Here is a 6,531-nt window from a genome sequence, read left to right as displayed (position 1 = left end):
CATAGTTGTCCCAAGTGTTTGCGTCGTGTTGTGTCAATTGCCTTGCATTGAATGAGCATGTTAACTACGGATTGGGCCTCATCGCAGCTGTTGCACAGAGGTCTTGAAGACCCCGTGAGCAAATACGAGTGCGTTGCATGTGTGTGCCCCATCCGCAGCCTAGCAACAGCACCTTCTGTGTATCTGCTGCGCGAGTCAGTGGTGTACGTTCCGAAGTGCGATCTATACAGAACAAAAAGTAAACATAACGAGAAAATCATACGGCAAACATTTGTAATTAGGAAGCAGAAGCTGCGGAAACAGCAGTTGTGGTGGTCTTTACAAGGTTCGACTTTTCTTAGATTTAGCTTTTGTGAAGACACATGGTAAAATAGCGAAGCTTTGTCCATGCAATCTAAGTTAAATTGATCTACACAATCCGCCCTCCTACTTTCAAAAATTAAAAGTCTCAAAGAACAAAGCCAAAGCCCATTCAACTACGCCAAAGTCCGAAGCCAACACCTAACTACGGCTCCAAACTAATTGCTGTTAGCCCCGAATTTGATGATAGCGCAATCGCATGGTCGCCGGTTTATTAACTAGGAGCACCCATGATCGTTTTCCCAGGCGGGATCTATATTTTCTTAGGGGATGCATATTTTTTTTCCTTAAGCAAAGTTTTTTGGAGCGAACTTCCGCTGCACAAAAAACTCAAAGAATGCATCAGTGTCGAAGTAGGCAACAGAGGAATGTCCAAAGGCTATTGCCAGCGAGTCGAAGGCCACGGCGCTTTTTCGACACACATTTATCGGTAGTGCTGTCATTACTAGAACACGTGATAAGACAATGGGCGCACCCGGGCGCTGGTAACAAAATGTATTTAGAAGCCATGTTATCAGTGCCCCCTCCATTTTATTTGCTTCATCCTCGCGGCTGAGAGGGAAATTCAACAATGCTTATGCACGGGGAAATCAATTTCAAAGATATCGCCCCCCCTCCCCTGTATTCTCAGGAGGAGGAACGATTCACAATACTAGTGTCAAAATAACATGCAGCTTCCCCTGAAGTGGTGGAAGAATTTTTAAAACAAAGCTTTCCGTTTCTCACTTAAAGCGTATGTCGCTTCAAAACCCGCTGCGGAATAGCCAACCTTCACTGACTATGATGATGATCGTGGCTGTAGTGAAAGAAGAATACGCTTCCCGTGGTGTCAATCGAAACTGGGACCCTCACGTTATGCAGCTGACATCTATCCGATTGCACCATTCTGGCACGGTCGAAGCAGTTTGGATTTCGAGGGGGTACATGGACGAGCAAAATCATCCACCCCTTCATCTAACGACGGCGATGGTTAACGCGATGCATTGTTCATGCGAACTCCAATGGCGAAGAGTCTAAAGGCTCATTCCCACTGGCGGTCTGCCTCCTCACGCGACGGCGCGCATGACGCGATGCGTCCATGAGGCGGTGTACGCACTTGCGATTAGCGATGATGCGATTGCGTGCAGCGCAGCTGCTTTCCGACTTGCACGACGTCGTTGGTGCGTCAACCATTCAGAGTCAAAGTAAACTATGTTACACGAGCGCGACAAAAGCAGGTAGAAATCAAACAAAAACAGGTGATACTAACCTGGAGCAATGCTGAAAGCATTGCGGGTTGCAGGAGGAGGTGAGCACGCTCATCGCTTTGAGGCGTCGCGTTTCGTCGCGCGACGAGGCGAATCGCCAGTGCGAATGTGCGTTAAGTCAAACCAGCTGCGATTAAAAGTTCCAACTGTGGCAATTCAAAGTCTAGGATCAATGAATCAAATCTGAAACTGTCTCAGAGTCAAAGTCCAAACAGAGATAACAACCCACTGAAGCAAAGCAAACTTTCTCTGGCAATAAATCATGCACCTCTCCATCCAATGAGCAAGAATGTTGTCGTTGCTTCGTGCCTCCGTTTAATGAACACGGTGGTTGAACGCGAAGCTATCTTTTCGCGACATCAAATCGCGAAGGGTCAAAGTCGAGGGAGTGGTGATGAAACGTGCACCTGCGGTCCAGTAAAACTCAAATACTAATACGCCAAACTCCAAACCGTCTGCCAGTTATGTCCAAACTCACGCAACCGCAAGGAATCCCTCACAGGAAAGCTGCAAGTTCATCGTTAAGCGGAGGCGTGCATGATTTTATTATCAGGTGTCTGAAAGTTTTTCTTTTCCTGATACACATCCAATGCCTGCTCTCAAGAGTCATTAGCTCACTACTCTTAATAGAACCTTTTTTTTTCAGCGTATAGGCCGATGGCGAACTGCCCTACGGCACCGATTATTGTCCTGTGACGAATTGCTCTATTACGAGTTGTCTCTAGACGAACCCTCCGCACAGCAAAATCGCGAGATCCGAGATTTAGATCCTAATGAAAGGTGTGAGTCAGCGTCGTTAGGCATCAACAGAAGTTATTAGAAACTTACGTGTCATTTCTCCAATTAAAATGTTTGTCCCTCCAAATGTACTCATCTCTCTCCTTCGTTTTGACGAACTTGAATTCCAGAACTTTTCTAATAGTGTGATGGCCATTTATTAGTTTCCATCAAGAATCCTCTCCCTTCATTTGGCGATACCCAGTAGCTGATGTTAATTGGTGTGCCAGCAGAGCGTTGCTCAGCATAGTGGCTTCACAAAGCAAATCTGACCAGTCAGTAGAGACATTATGTTGTTCCGGCTACAAAGCTGCGCTGCATTGTTAGTTTTGAAGTCCTCACCTTATAATATTGTCACGGGACGTGGACGGGGCCACGTTACAATATATTTGGGCATGCGAGTGAGCTGATTCCACATCTCCCCTCCATATTCTTTTAGTACTCGTAATATTTATAGCTGACCTCTTCCAGCTTTCGAGAGGCCGCAATCTGCAGTTTAGACGTGTTGGTCCAGGTGTCCCGCCTCAGTGGCTCACTGGCTAAGGCGTTGCGCTGCTGAGCACGAGGTCGCGGGTTCAATGCCCAGCCGCCGCTTTTCTGCTAGAGGCTAAAAACAAAAACCCCCGTCTGTACGAGATTTCGGCGCACGTTAACGATCATCAGGTGGTCAAAATTAATCCGGAGCCCTCCCCTAAGGCCTGCCTCATCGCCGGCGTTGCGTCGGCGCCTTAAACCCCACAATCGAATCGAATGTCCTGGTGTATGTCATGTGCGTGCGTTCAGCTGTATTAAATTGTCGTCTTTCTCTTCTTAATTTGTTTTGCTCTTGGGGCTTGATAGTAGCACTAACTAGTTTTTAGAGGTGAAGAACCTTAAGGGGTCGGGCTGTCGGCATCTCACATCGTCGTAGTCTTAAACTGTCATTGTACTAAACACCAGGACACTCGTTTTCCAACACATCGCGCTACAACGTAACGCGTACTAAAATTGTATAGTAGATCAAACCGATTCTATCTAAATTAATATGGTTTAAAGATATATGTAACGCTCCCTGTGCGCTTCACCAATCGCAATGCACAAGCAGCAGCGGTTTGTAGACGGGCCATATTTTGTGTTGCACTCACGCACCCCCTAGCTATTGACGCTTTGCCTGACCGTGTGCAGTGGGTCGAAGCAAGAAAAACCATACTTCCTCGGTGCCGGGGCCTTGTTGATTACCGAGGGAGCACTTCGTGTATTCCTTTTGCCGAACTCTGTGCGCCTGTACAGAAGGCTCGCTGGCCGAGATGAACGCTGTGCCGTGTCGACTTGGGAAGACAGCACCCACGTTTTGGTGCCTTAGTGAACGTTGCAATTGTTTCGCCGTGATTGCAGAGGGGCTGCCCTGCGTTTTACGGTGGGGTAGCCCCTCCCTTCTGTATGTGCTCAACCTACTGACCACTGAAACACCGATCTGGGACTAAGGACAGGTCATCACGGCGTTTTAGGAGGCTGTTCAGCCACCGCCCAAAGCCCATGTCTTCTACTTAACGGCCCCGAAGGAAGTTACATTGGATAACCTGGTGAGTGTCCGAGAGAGAATCGTAGGCCCTTATGGCCTGGACACCCTGATGCATCAGGGCAGTTTCAAGTTCTGCGCGGTGGTGGCAACAGCTAGTGCTGCTCACAGGCTCGCCGAGACACGAGACGTCGTCGTGAATGGCGTTTCGTGTCCTGTGGCCAGCATGGGCCGCAGGTTGTCTTCGTGACAGTGTACCACCTGAACGCCGGTGTGAGTAACGCGGAACTTGCGGCTGCACTGAGAACCAATGGGAATGTCCTCAACGTCAACCATGCGGCGTCGAGGAGCCTTCAGCAAATCATGACGCGCATGCGACTCATGAAGATGGAGATGGCGAAGGCCGTCCCTAACTTAATGAAGATTCGAGGGTTCAAGGCCCAGTTTGAATACAAAGGCCTGCAGAGGGTATGCGCCCGCTGCGGCCAGACCTGTCACGAAGTTAGCGGCTGCAAGACTCCCTGGTGCGGCCGCTGCTCGGAGTACAGCCACGATTACGTCGACTGCAATGCTCAGTGTCGCCGAAGCAAGGGAACCATGCCACCGCCGACTGCCATCGGCCCCGCTCCTGTGTCGATGATGCGAGCAATTTCTCTGAGACGCCTCGCGTGCACCCGGGCAGCAGGTTATTGAGAGTAGAAGTGACTTTCCCCAGCTTTTCCTATTCCGGGCCTCCTTGGGCCAGCCTGCGGAGGAGTCAAGCGAAGGTGCTGCTCTGAGCGTCACCGCGACGATCCATGAATCGCCAGGCGACATCCAAGAGATGGAACTCGAGAACGGCCTGTCGCCTTCGGAGGAAGAGATTGCACGGGCGGCAGAAGCCACATCATCGTCATCGACCGATACCTCCCTCTTCACAAGCCTCACCTCTTTCGAGAAAAGAGACCTCGCGGAGCATCGTCAGCACGAGCCTAAACCTGCACTGGAAAAAGACGTTGCTCTCCCTGGTTCCTCCAGCAGCTCGCGCAGCCGCCGAAAAGACAAAGCAAAACCGGCAAGAGCGGCAAGGCAGCTGTTGGCCGTGCTAGTCTCGCCTCTAAGTCGCCTGTAGCTCGTCGCAATACAGCCAGTACCAGTGCTGAATTTCTAACCAAAGGTTAAGGCCTCTGGTCTCTTCGATTCTGTCAGCCAGGTCGCTGCTATTCTGGGTTCCCCATCTCTCGTGGAGCGGCTCGAACCGTCCACCAAGCACAGTCAGCCTTTTTTCGGCGGACTCAGCCTATGCGGGAGGCACTGATGAGGCTTGCACTGCTGGCCCCTCTCTCGTTGTGACCAACCCTCGCCTTGCCAACCCGATCAACAGGGTGCACGATTTGCGTCCTCCCGATCCCTCTCCACCGGATCGCCTAGATGCGTCCAAGCAAGCGTTGCCGTCGTCAGTGGACACCGATGATGCCGACAACAAGAAACTGTGCGTCGAAGTCGATGTGCTGCTCGACGACAGTGACTTTTCAGAATGGCAGGGTTAATGTGTTTTGTGCAATTATAACCTTTTCTTTGTGCGTTTTTTTTATTGCCCAGAGCTATCGGGACTTGGGCAAACAACGGAAGGTGATGCACGATGATCGGGCGCAACACGTTGACCTTCTCTTTTGCAGGAGTGCAACTTTTTGTACTCCACGCGACGTTATTTCGTTTCGCGAGTGCTTTTGTGTGCGAGCTTTTTTCGCCCCGTCGGACAGAATGGCTTCGGGCGTAGGCGTTGTATTTCTGCGCGAGAGCTTGCGCCGCAAGGCTCATTGTACCTATGGGATCGGAGGGTGCGCCCATGCAGTTGATTTTTTCTTGCTTGGTTGTCGCGTTCGACGTGTTGTGTACGCACCCGCGCAACACTCGGACTCTTCGTCTTTTTTTCGCATTCCTCGCCGCATTCATGCTCGAACCTTACCCAACATTTCTTGTGGGTAATTTTAATTGTTTAACCGACCCTCAGCGTGATGTACGGGGACGTGGGCATATTGACCCTATAGCGGTTCCCGGGAGTTGAAGGAACTGATGGGTCAATTCCATATCTACGATGCGTGGGTGCAGTTCTACGGCGACAGGTTTGTCGCTACTTGGGAAAGGGGACAATCCGGCAGTTGGCTAGGTAGGTTTTACTTTCCACCAGGGCTTATCAGCTACGTGGCTGATGTGCCGTCCTCTCCTTCCCAACTGGGGCTCGTCGCGTGTCCGATCACCGGTCTGTGTTAGCGACGCTTAACCTTCGGAACTGTGCACCCCGCCACCAGATGTGGCGAATGGACGAGCTGCTGCTAACCCACAGGGACCGTTCAGCAGCAGTTAATAATTATTCTTTGACTGCTCAGGGCGAGTTCGGTTCTCTGTCTTAGGATGAGTTGAAGGACCACTGGCGCGTGCTTTTAGTAAAAGAGGGTCGTGCGCCCGAGGCGCGCATCAGGGCCGCGCTTAACGACACGTTGTGGAGTCTTTCCATCGTACAGAGGCTTGGCATGTGGAGGCTTCGCATCTTAACTTTCTCGATGCGGGAATATGTGAACCTGCTAAAGCTACGCTGCGAGTCCCTTTAAGGCAATCATCGCAAACGGCGAGGCGTGCGCAGAATTTGGGCACGCCCGTCTCGGACCC

The sequence above is a fragment of the Haemaphysalis longicornis genome, unplaced genomic scaffold, assembly GCF_048455015.1.
Source record: "Haemaphysalis longicornis isolate Haplotype H1 unplaced genomic scaffold, Haemaphysalis longicornis Haplotype H1 scaffold_9, whole genome shotgun sequence".
In the NCBI taxonomy this organism is placed as follows: domain Eukaryota; kingdom Metazoa; phylum Arthropoda; class Arachnida; order Ixodida; family Ixodidae; genus Haemaphysalis; species Haemaphysalis longicornis.
Note: the sequence above shows the minus strand (reverse complement) of the source record.